The sequence below is a fragment of the Phocoena sinus genome, chromosome 8 (genome assembly GCF_008692025.1).
Source record: "Phocoena sinus isolate mPhoSin1 chromosome 8, mPhoSin1.pri, whole genome shotgun sequence".
Lineage (NCBI taxonomy): Eukaryota > Metazoa > Chordata > Mammalia > Artiodactyla > Phocoenidae > Phocoena > Phocoena sinus.
In genome coordinates, this window is record NC_045770.1 from 14352196 (window position 1) to 14362916 (window position 10721).

Consider the following 10721-nt stretch of genomic DNA (forward strand, 5'->3'; position numbering starts at 1 on the left):
CTCTGAGACCCTGTGGCCATGTCACATCTGGAGCCATGTCACACCCTCCTCTGCCCCGACAGTTCTCTCTGGGGGGGAGGAAAGTAGCATTTGTGGGGAGCCAACTTTCACTGCCATTTTACTCACATGAAGAGGGAATTGCTCAAGCCTCAGGAGCGGGAGAGAGACAGAGAGAAACTGCCTTGGAAGATCCTCAGAGATCAGCTGGCCAAGTCACCCATACTACAGACCGGGAGACTGAGGTTCAAACTCACAACCGAGGGGCCTGCTTCTCCTCTGGTTCCTCAGTCTCCAGGTTGGATGAATAAAGCCACGCTTTGCCCAGTGGGAGGGGCCTCTGCAGACAGAGAGATGAAGGAGATGAAGGGAGGGAGGTGAGCTCCTCCAGCCCTGCTCACCTCCCTGGAGCCCAGCCCCTCCAGGCTGTGACTGAGGCAGGGATGGGGTGATGGGAGTGGAAGGGCAGAGCTGCTGGAATGCCCCACGCCCACCCCAGGCTGACCCTCTGCAGCACTTCCCAGCCTTTCTCAGAGCTCAGGCCCTGCCCGGGCTCAGGGGGTCAGAGCCCAGGGCAGGAGTCTGGGGAAAGGGGGTAGAGATGGGACTCTGACAGCTTCTGGGACCCCTCTCTGCCTCTGCCCAGCAGATGGCCTTTTTGGGGAGAGAGTAATAGCATATGGGCGATTCAGTTTAATTCACTTCAATTCAACATCCATTTATTGAGCATCTCCTATGTGCCAGGCACTGGGCCAGGTACTGGAGATGTACACAAAGCCATAACAGAGCTGGGAACTGCTAGGTCAGCGCTGTGGGGACCAAGATGAATTTTTTTTCGGTGCATCTAATTCCACCTCTGCGGCCACTGCTTCCAGGGCTGGAGTAGGAGAAAAAGGAAGAGATTCCAGAATCTGGGCCCTGGGAAGGCGGGAAAGGAAGGAAAGAGGGAAGATGCAATAAGGAAGAGGGTGAGAGGCCAGACAGAGTGGAGGGTGGGCAACCAGCCTGAGAGCTCCTGGGTGGGATGAGTCCAGCTCACCTGGAAATTCTAGCTCATCAGTACCTAACTGCCAATCAACACACTGCCAATGGGGGTGGGCTAAGCCCCCAGGATGCCTGGGGTAGGTGGACATTGCCCATCCTTGGAGCCAACCAGCTGAGAGGGGAGAGATGGGTAGTGGGCACCCTCGTTCCAGCTGAGACCAAGGGTGGTTGTAATAACATGTCTGCAGCTTGCAGATTTCACTTTTTGGCAACTTCTTAAGTGCTCTCCTCTTCTGGGATGAGTGAGGATCTGTGTGGATGCTGGGAATTTTCTTTTTCCAGGACTCATAACATTTAGGGAAATTGTTTGCAAGATTCCCTAGGTTTATTCTAAGAAGTCCTAACTCTCTATAAAGAAGCCCAAGACTTCTGGGTTCCTTCCTTTCTCTGCCCTGCCCTAGAGGGTCCTAGGGAGAGCAATGCCTCTCCAGGGGCCTCAGGCGCCCAAGCAGATGGGGATGGGCCAGGAACCACCTTCGTCTCAGGTACCCATCCTCATATGCACTTTCTTCCCGAGCCTCTTAGAGTCTCTTCCAGAGGCCTCATAGAGCTGCCTCCCCCAGGGCAATGAGGCTGGGAACAAAATGGAGCTTCTGTGAGTAGAGGTGGGAGACTGGTGAGATGTTTCCACAGCACCCTGCTTTCTAGCGTATACCTCTTCCCGCACCGTGGGGCTCAAGCCCTACTTCTGGCTGCGTGTTCCCATCGCTGCGCTCTGCTGGGTTCAGTCTGCTGGTTTTCTCAACTGCCTCTGCCTCTCCTGCTCTCTTGGAACCCCGTCTCTGTCCCTTTCTCCTAATTAAGGGCCCCTGTAAAGAGAGATGGGCTTGCCAACCCATGGGATTTAGCTTGTAGGAACAACGCACACTTTTTCAGGACTGAAATGCCTTGAGGTGCCTTGGAACTGGCTTTGGAAATAGCTATCTGCCCCCTAGCTCTGGACTAATCACAGTTATTCCCAATGTATAAAAAGGAAAAGCTGGATCCATATTTCTCCCTGTGAGTCTCCTTGGTGAGGTTGGGCTGGTAAGTATTTGCAAGGTCAAATTAAGCAGATGGACAATTGAAAATGCTGGCCAGGTCCAAAAGACAGTCCCAGGCCATAGGAATGGCTTGGTGCAATTGGAACGGGTGATGAATGGAGAAATTTTTTTTCCTACATACGTCTTAAGGATAGAAAGCCTGTGTCTCTTGCTGTGCCTCTTGCTGATGTCTTCCTTTATTGAAGCTTGCTGATGCGTTTGTACATAGTCTATATATAGGTAGAGATATATTATATATACAAATATAAAACATCTCACTACATCCACCCCGAAAGTTACGTTGAGGGGGCAACAATCATTTCTCAGTGTTTTGAGTTGATTCACCAAAGGCAAATTATGGAACGTTCTTATTGCTCTTTGTGCACTTGAAGGGGAAAACACAACTACTTATGCACTTTCTAGGATTTATGTGCTATGTGGTAATGGAAGAGGTGGTGGAGAGAGAAACTGAAATGGTCCTCTGTGACCCAACTGCTGTGATGTGTCTGCTTTGGGGAGCAGACAGTTTCTGTTGTAGTTTGTCTCGTTGCTTGGATTTATTGGCTGCAATAAACAGATGGTCTCCCCTGAACATCCCTTGAGTGTGACTTTTTTCAGGGGTGCAGAGTGGGGCAAGTTGAGGCAGTGCCAGGATTTTCACAGGGAGTCCTGTTGTTCCTTTCCTGGTGATGCCATTGACACTGCTGGGTCCCCATCAGTGATGAGATCATTCTGCTCCCCTCTTGTTAGATGTTTCCTCTTTTCCCCTCATTGCCTTCACAGAATCCTGGGGGACTCCATCCACCTTGAAAGCACCCTGGGGACAGGGTGGCTAAACACCCACTTCTTGGAGGGCTCTTGGTTATTTCTGGAAGATGACAACACTTTATGCCCCCAAGGCTAACCGTCATGCCGGTGTTGTCTATTCTTTCCATGGGTGGACGGGCCATCCTTCCTGCCCCCTGTTTCTAAGCTGTGTCTGACTAGGCAGACATCTGTTTCATCTGCTCTGGGCTCAAGAGGAATAGCTGACAGCTGGTGCAGAGTCTGCCCTCATGCAACTTCACGGATGAGGGTGGCTGCAGGGAAGAATCAGGTCGCTCGTGTCCCATCTGCGAACTGCTCTATCCTAGTTACGTGCTGCTGAATCGGCCCTCAATTCAGGACCAAAGGCAGCCACCTGGCCCAGGGGCTCTGCTCTCCCAGACAACCCAGTCTTTTTCTCTCTTGCCTTCTGGTTTTGTATCTCTTTGCACTTTTCTCTTTCTTACACACACACCCACACACCCTCGCCAAGGAGGCTCACCCGATAAGAAAATCCTCAGCTTTCTGAATGCAAGGGAATGCCGAAGTGCTTGGTTTCTACTTTTCTCATGGTTTCTTCGTCATTTCTGCCTGCTCCCTGGTAACCCAGAGACCTTCGCCACTGGTTTAGTGGTCAGATGCATTTTAGAATATTCTAGGAGTAGCCTAACATTCGTAGTCCTAATGCCGGCAGCTGCTACCCGAGAAAGAAGCCAGATAGAAGGTGGCAGTGTTAAACAGAGGTGGCTGGTATTTGACAGAACCAAAGGCACCTTGGTTTAAAAGGATGTCTGCCCTTGGAGCCCCTGAGTCCTTCCAAGGATGGGATGTCAGAGAGGATGCTTCCCTACTTAACAGATAGGAAACTGAGGCAGGGGATGTGGACTCAGGTGCTGGGGATTCTGGCTGGTTCCTTCCGGGTGGACACAGCATCTAACTCAGTCTAAGGCTTCTCCCCCAGAACGCTTGGAGGACACTGTGGAGCTGGGCCTGGCTTCTGGGAGGACTGGGTTTGGCTCAGGTGTCTCCCCTAAACTGATGTTTTGGGGCTCGGGCTGCTTGGGGCCTGGTGAGGTAGTTCTGATTGAGGAGGGAGCTGCTGTGTGCGGGAAGGGCTAGCTCCCACCCCGCAACTCAGAATTGCTCACCGGCTTCCTGTGTCCCCCACCTGAGGTGCTGGTGCCTCTCCATTCCCGCTGTTCCTTTGCTTCCCGCCGGAGCCCCTGCAGGGCTCAGGCACAGCCATCGGCCTGCCCATGGCCGGCTGCCCCGGAATAGTAGTCTGTATGCGGAGCCTCTCAGAGTCCCTAGGACAGGTTTTGAGGCCCAAAAGGAGCGGGGGAGGGGGAAGAGTAGATCTTTACAACATCAGAGATGGGCGGGATCCCGGGGACTACTTGGCCAAGTCTCCTGATTATCCTGAAGGGGAAACTGAGGACCAGGTCGGGGAAGTGATTTGCTTAAGGCCACAAGATGAGTCAAGGACAATCCAGGATCTCCCAGCTGGCTCCAGGCCGCCTGTTCTTCCCACAGCCCACACCCAGCCTGAGCCTAGCGCTCGGCACAGCTCGGCACAGCAGCCCACACCAGCCCAGGCTCCTGCCTGCCCCTTCCCAGTGGGCTTGAGTTGAACAAAAAGGAGCCCCCATGCTTCTTGTAAGGGCACAGTTTTGAAAGCTGAGGTTCAGAGAGGGAAAGTAATTCTCCCAAAGTCACACAGCAGGCTAATGACAGAGCTTGGTTTTAGGCGCCATTCCAAGGCCCACTCCACACCTCAGCAGAGTGCCTTTCCTCATGCTGGTTTGTATATGGTCCATCTTAGGCCACTTGTCTCCCTCCCACGTTGCAGGTGTTGTGCTAAAAAACTTCAGGGGAGAGGAAGCTGGGGCAGTGCCTGGTGGGATATGGGTTGGGCAGCTGGGTGCACAGGTCCCCACTGAGGTCTCCTGCCCTCCGCCTTTGGCACTGCAGGGGCTCAGAAGGTCCATGCTGGCAGGGCGCTGCGGGCACTCTTCTCGGATGGCCATGGTGAAATTGACCCTGAAGCCTGCCAGGTTCTAGTCATTCCTGGCTGCCTGCTACCATGCTGATGTGCAGGGTACCAACCACCTTTTAGGACAGGCTCCGGCCACCCAGTGTTTGAGAGCTCCAGAGGGCCACGGGGAAGGAAGCCCATCTTAGAACTATATCCTGGCATCGTGACATGGCCCATAAATTTGGTCCTAAAACAGATTAGCCTAGGACCCCACTCCTCTGCAGGGCTGAGGAGGCCTCTGTCTAGAAAAGGGAGAAAGACTGCGGGAGGGAGGTGGTGGGAGTAGGTGAGTTGGGAGTAGGTAGCTTGTAAAGCAGCTTCTCCTTTTCTCTGGCAATAATGACTTTGAGAGTCCACGAGGTGCTGGGAAGGGGGCCAAGTGGACACTGGATGCTCAGCTTGGCTACTTTGGAGTCCATGAGAAGGGCTGTCCCTTACAGCCTTGGCAAAGTCACTTTTATCCCAACTGCAGCTGCCTCTGCTTCTCAACTGCGACACATTCCCTGTAAACAGGTGGCATAGGACTAGAACTGTTTGCCTCAGCAGGCTGAGACCCTCCTGTGGGCAAATGGGCAAAGGAAGGGGGTGTGTTCCTCCAGGAGAGGAAGTGTGTGTCACAGCTGATGGCTAATACAGCGGGTGGGGCTGTGGCCACAAGGAGAGGGATTCGCCTTGACCCATTCTGCCCCAGGGTGAAACATTAGGGCTGGTGGACAGAGGCAGATATTGATCCAATGGAAGTCAGAGCTGTGCAGAGGGTTGAGTTTCTCTGAGGTAATGAGCTCCCCATCCCGGAAGGTATTCAAGCATAGCTTGGGGGTGTTGTCGAGGAGATTCATATGTCAGGGCATACTTTTAGACGCTGTCTAAATTTACTGACAATGGCCCTCTGCAGCCCTCATTTTAGGATTCAAATGATAGAAGTAGGATTAACTCTTGCTTGCCTGAAGATAAACAGGACACATGAATGGGCAAACTCCTGTCCCTCTGCCTTGTTACTCAGTCACGCTCTACCCCAGGCTGCCTCTGCACTCTTCTACCTGCTTGCCCTGTTCATCTTTACCCGACTTAGCAATGGTGGTGGGGAGAGGGCAGGTGGCGAGCCCCTATTCACAGTGAGAAATAGGCCAGAAGAGGGTGGAAATTTGGGGTTAGGAACCCTCAGGAACTTCTTTCCAAAGATCAGGCCAAGTCTAACTTGTATCTTTGGCCCTCCAGCTGGGGCAAATCTTCCCCTGTCCTTCAATCAAGACTGTAGAAAATGGTGACAATCTTTTCAGCCTTCTCCTCCCTTCACCCTCCCAGCTTTGTCAAAGTCTTCAGCCTTCCCATCCTTGTCCCATAGCAGGCTCACACCCTGTGGGCTCTCCACAGGAGCTGATGCTCTTGGGAAGGGCTGTTGGATGGGCGGGCTCATATCCAGCCTCAAAGGGTTTGGAGGGTGGGGCCGGGGTGGGAGCAGGGTGAGTGACAGCTGGCTAGACTAATCAGGATGAACACCATTTACTGAGTAGCTACTCTGTGCCTGCCCTGAGCTCAATATTCTATGTGTGTCAGCTGACAGTACTCAGGACAACTCCCCAAATATGCATTCTTGTCTCACTTTTACAGATGAGGAGACCTGTTATACTAAGTTATGGGTACACTCAAGGTGACACAGAAAATAGCAGAGAATTCAAACCCAGGGTGGAGCGATGCCAAAGCCATCAATCACATCAGGCTGTGATTGGGAAAGGGCAGTGGACTGGCCTCTTGCAGCCCAGAGACCTAGGAGTGGGTGGGGGAAGGGTGACTGGGAGCCAATCTCAAAATGACCGTGGACAGCCAGAGATGGGCAAAAGTGTTTGGAAGCAGAGGCAAAGGCTTCCCAGTGGGTCTCTAACATCCCACCTCCTGCCTGGCCTGGCACCTGACCCCACAGCTCTGTGCAAACAGCTCTGGCTCCCGCTGGCCACCCTCTCCTCTCCTGGTTTCTGAAAACCTATAAAATCTTTTCTTCACCTGCTGACCAGTTGTCTCCATCCCTACCCCTCCTCCTCGGCCTGTGTCTCACTCCAACTTCCCCCGGTTCCCCTTCATTCCAGGCAGACTCTCCCCTGCTCCCATGCTTCTTCCCTTCCTCTCGGCCATCTCTCCTGACCTTCCGCCCCTGCCATATCTCCTCTTCTACTCCACATCCTCTCTCCTCTCACTTTGCAAGATCCACTGCTCTCACACTAAAATATTCATAGCGGATGGGACCAGAACACTAGGGGAGCCCTGCCTGGTGCTCTGCACCTTTTTACGCTTCTGGTTTGGTCAGTCTGTCCCAGCGCCCAGTTCAGCGGCAGGACCAGGTCTACGGTTCCAGGAGGACATCTAGCCATTCAGCTGACTAGGCAGTCCCCCTACAATGAATGACAAACCTTCCCAATGCCTCCGACCCCCAGCCCTCCTGAGCCCCCCATCCTCCCATGATGGACAAGCAGTGGGGCATGGTAATCCATGAAACACAGAGGTAAACACAGCTCTGGGGTGCTGGGTAGGGTGGCTGAGACCCTGCCATGGGGCTTCACGCCCTACCCCAAAGTGGCCCAGAATAAAGGGATGCCCAGGACTCACCCCATCTCTGAGCTGCAGTGAGGGAAGCAGACGCCTGCTCCTGCAAGGGGGCACATGCCCCTCTCCAGCTTGGGACTGTCCAGTGAGCATCTCCCTGGTCAGGATGTTTTAGCTCCCTCCTCTCTCTGCCCTCCTCCTCCCAATGAGCTCATCTGTCTGGGGCTCCCCACCCCCCTTTGCCTGAAGGGATGTTTGGAAAGAACCTGGCAGAAAACAGAAAAAGAGGAAGGGAGGGATGGAGGAGGTGCGTGCGCCCAGAGCCCTTAGAGAAAGTGGAGATGGGCGAGGAGAGCTCAGGAAGAGTTCATCGCTGCTCCAAGTCGGATTCGAGGTGGGCTGGGGAGCAGCGGGCGAGGGGGCCAGTACTGGTTCCTTGCTGGGCTGCTGAGCCACGTGCCTGCGGGTTGGTTTGGTGCATGCTGTCCTGTTAACCCCTTCAGCACCTGCCAAACTTCAGTGGATGCTGAGACTGTGGCTGAGGCAAGTGAGCACTGAGCTGGAGGGCAGGAATGGTGAGTCGGGATGGGCAGGGAACAGACCTAGGTGCGTTAGAAGGAGACACCCAAACGCCTGGCCAGGTAGCATCCACCCAGCCCCAACCCCAGAGGCAGAAGGATTTGGGAGCATTCAACTTTAAGTTACTGTATGCAGAGCATCCCGGCTCCTGCAGTTCCACTGTCCTGAGGTTGGGGCCCTGTTGATAACTGGGCTATAAGCTCCTGGTGTCGATCTGAGTGATCTGAGGTCAGAGGGAGAGGGGCTGGGAGGTGGGGGCATTGCGGGGGAGGGGTGGATCCCTGCAGAGCTCCCTCTTCTCTGCCTCTCTGAGCCGGGTCGGCGTGGCTGCCGTCCAGCTCCGTTACCTGCAATGCCCCCACAGGGGCCGAGAGGGCTTATGCGGGAGGGGGAGAGGCAGGCAAGGGCAAGGGCAATAGGGGAGCCAGAGGGGGAGGAGGCTCCCTGCCAGGCTCTTATTACTTAGAAGGAACTCCTCCCAAAATAGCTCTGGAGGCCTCACTGGAGCTCTCCCTTCCTCCCCTGCCGGGGTCTTGGCTAGCTTTCTGAGAATTGACAGAGATGGAATCTTCCACCTACCCGCCCCAGTGTAGGTGGAAGGTGGGACCACCCCCAGGGTCGAGTACCTGCCTGGGTAAAAGCATCTCCCGGAGGCTGGGAGCCGGAGCTCGGCCCCCATTTCTGCCCGTGTCACTTCCCCACCACACACTGAACCTCATACCTGCGCTGCTTCCTAGCTCCCATCCTGGCCCTGAGGTGGAGGCGGAGGGCAGGAACCCAGAGGCTTGCCTGGTCTCAGAGAGGACTGTTGGACTAACTGCTTCAAAGACCCTGAGCCCTCCCCCGCACACCCACGCCCCTGGAAAAATCTCCTTTCCCCTTAAATCTACGCCCCATCTCCTCCCACCTGAGAACAGCTTCCTGGCAGCTCCTTGGCTCAGGGTCCAGTCCGTCTCTGCATGCCTGAAAACTTGCTCTTCGAGGTATTTCTGAGCCAGGCTGCCCAGGACCTGAGTGTGCAGGACCCCACCACCACGAAGCCAGCCTGCTGGGCACAGCGGGGGCCTGTGTCCAAACCACTATCCTGCCCTCTAGGGACTTGCAGCCGGAGGCGCAGAAAGGGCCAAAGTGCCCATCCATCTGATGGATGCACAAGGGTTTTGAGAATTTTTGAGGAAAGTGCTCTCTAAATGTAAAATTCCTCTAGCCGCTAATGCATCTTTCAAGCACTTTTTCTGCCCAGTTGTGGAGCCCTCCTGCTCTCTAGAGGAAAGCTGGGGGTGTGGAGGGAGGGAATCAAATAATGGGGCAAGTTCTAATTCTGACTTTAAGAATCACTTTCTCTGTGACCTTGGGCCACACATTCTACCTCTCCGGGCCTGTTTCTTCATTTGGGAGGCGTGTGGGTTTCGTAAGGACCCTTCCAGCTCTAAGAGTTGGTGAGCAGCGAGGCAGCTGAGAAGGTGGAGGGCGCGGAGGAAGCTGGCACCTTTCCGTGTCCCCAGGGTCTAAAGATATCCAGGGAGTGCTGTCCCCTCCCTTCCCCTTTCTCTGGGCAGGGGTCACTTTCCTTCCCTTTGGCTCACCTCCTGTCTCAAATCAGCCTCCGGCTCTGGGAAACTTGACCCCTGCTGTAAAAATAAAGTGGGCAGTGTGGATGTCTGGCCCTGTGGACCTAGTGTCTGGAAGCTCCTGGAGAAGGAGGGGGTAAACGTGCAAACTTGGAGACAGGAAGAGTCTTAGCCTTTTTAGGGCCACAGACCTCTTTGAGAATGATGAGAGCTAAAATGTACTGCGGGCTGACCCTATGCCTAGAACTCTGTTAGCACTTTTACGTATGATAATATCTCATCCAGTCTTCATAGGTCCACATCTGATGTTTGTGAGGCCTGGGGCAACTGCACAAATGATAATTACATATATGTCTAAATATAAGTTATGAATCAAGATAACAAAGTGTTAAAACTCATCTATTATCCTCCACCTTTGATGAAGTCTCCTCAGTCTTAACTTTAAGGCCAGGCCCAAAAGCCATTCCCTGGTCCACTCTTCCCTGGTCTTGCTGGGACAGGGTCTCTCACGCATGCCTGGGAACCCTCCATCTGCATGTCAAGTTCCATCCACTTCCCACCCTCTGTAAACAGCTGCCCTTTGCCCCGGCCTGTGGGTGCATATCCGGCATGGGCAGCTCCTGAGAGGATTGACCCAGGGAAGAGGCCTGCTCGGAATCGGGTCACGTGAACAGGGAATTCCAGGGTCCCGGATGTTCGGAGCATGGTCTGGAAGAGGAGGTGTATAGACTACCCTCCCTTCTGTCCCAGGAACCACTTTTCCAGTGAGGAGGCGTAGGGCCAGAGGAGGGCCAGAGTGAGGCCCTCCAAACTCAGGAGCCCAGGGCTGAGGCCCCTGTTGCCCAGGTCTAAGGGTGGCATTGCTCTTAACAATTGCATGAGGTGAATATCGTCCTTTTCACCATATTACAGATGAAGCGGCTGCAGAAGGTTGCATAACTTGCTCAAGGTCATACGACAACATATGCTGGAGCTGGGACTTGATTCCCCAGTGCCTAACTCCAGAGCCCCTATACCACTATCACAGCTATACTGAGCAAGCCTCTCTCCAGTATTTCCAGTACAACCTCAAGGGGTCCATGATCTCTGAAGCCCCCCAGGGACCCCAGGTTAAGAAGGTGGGCGGTGCAG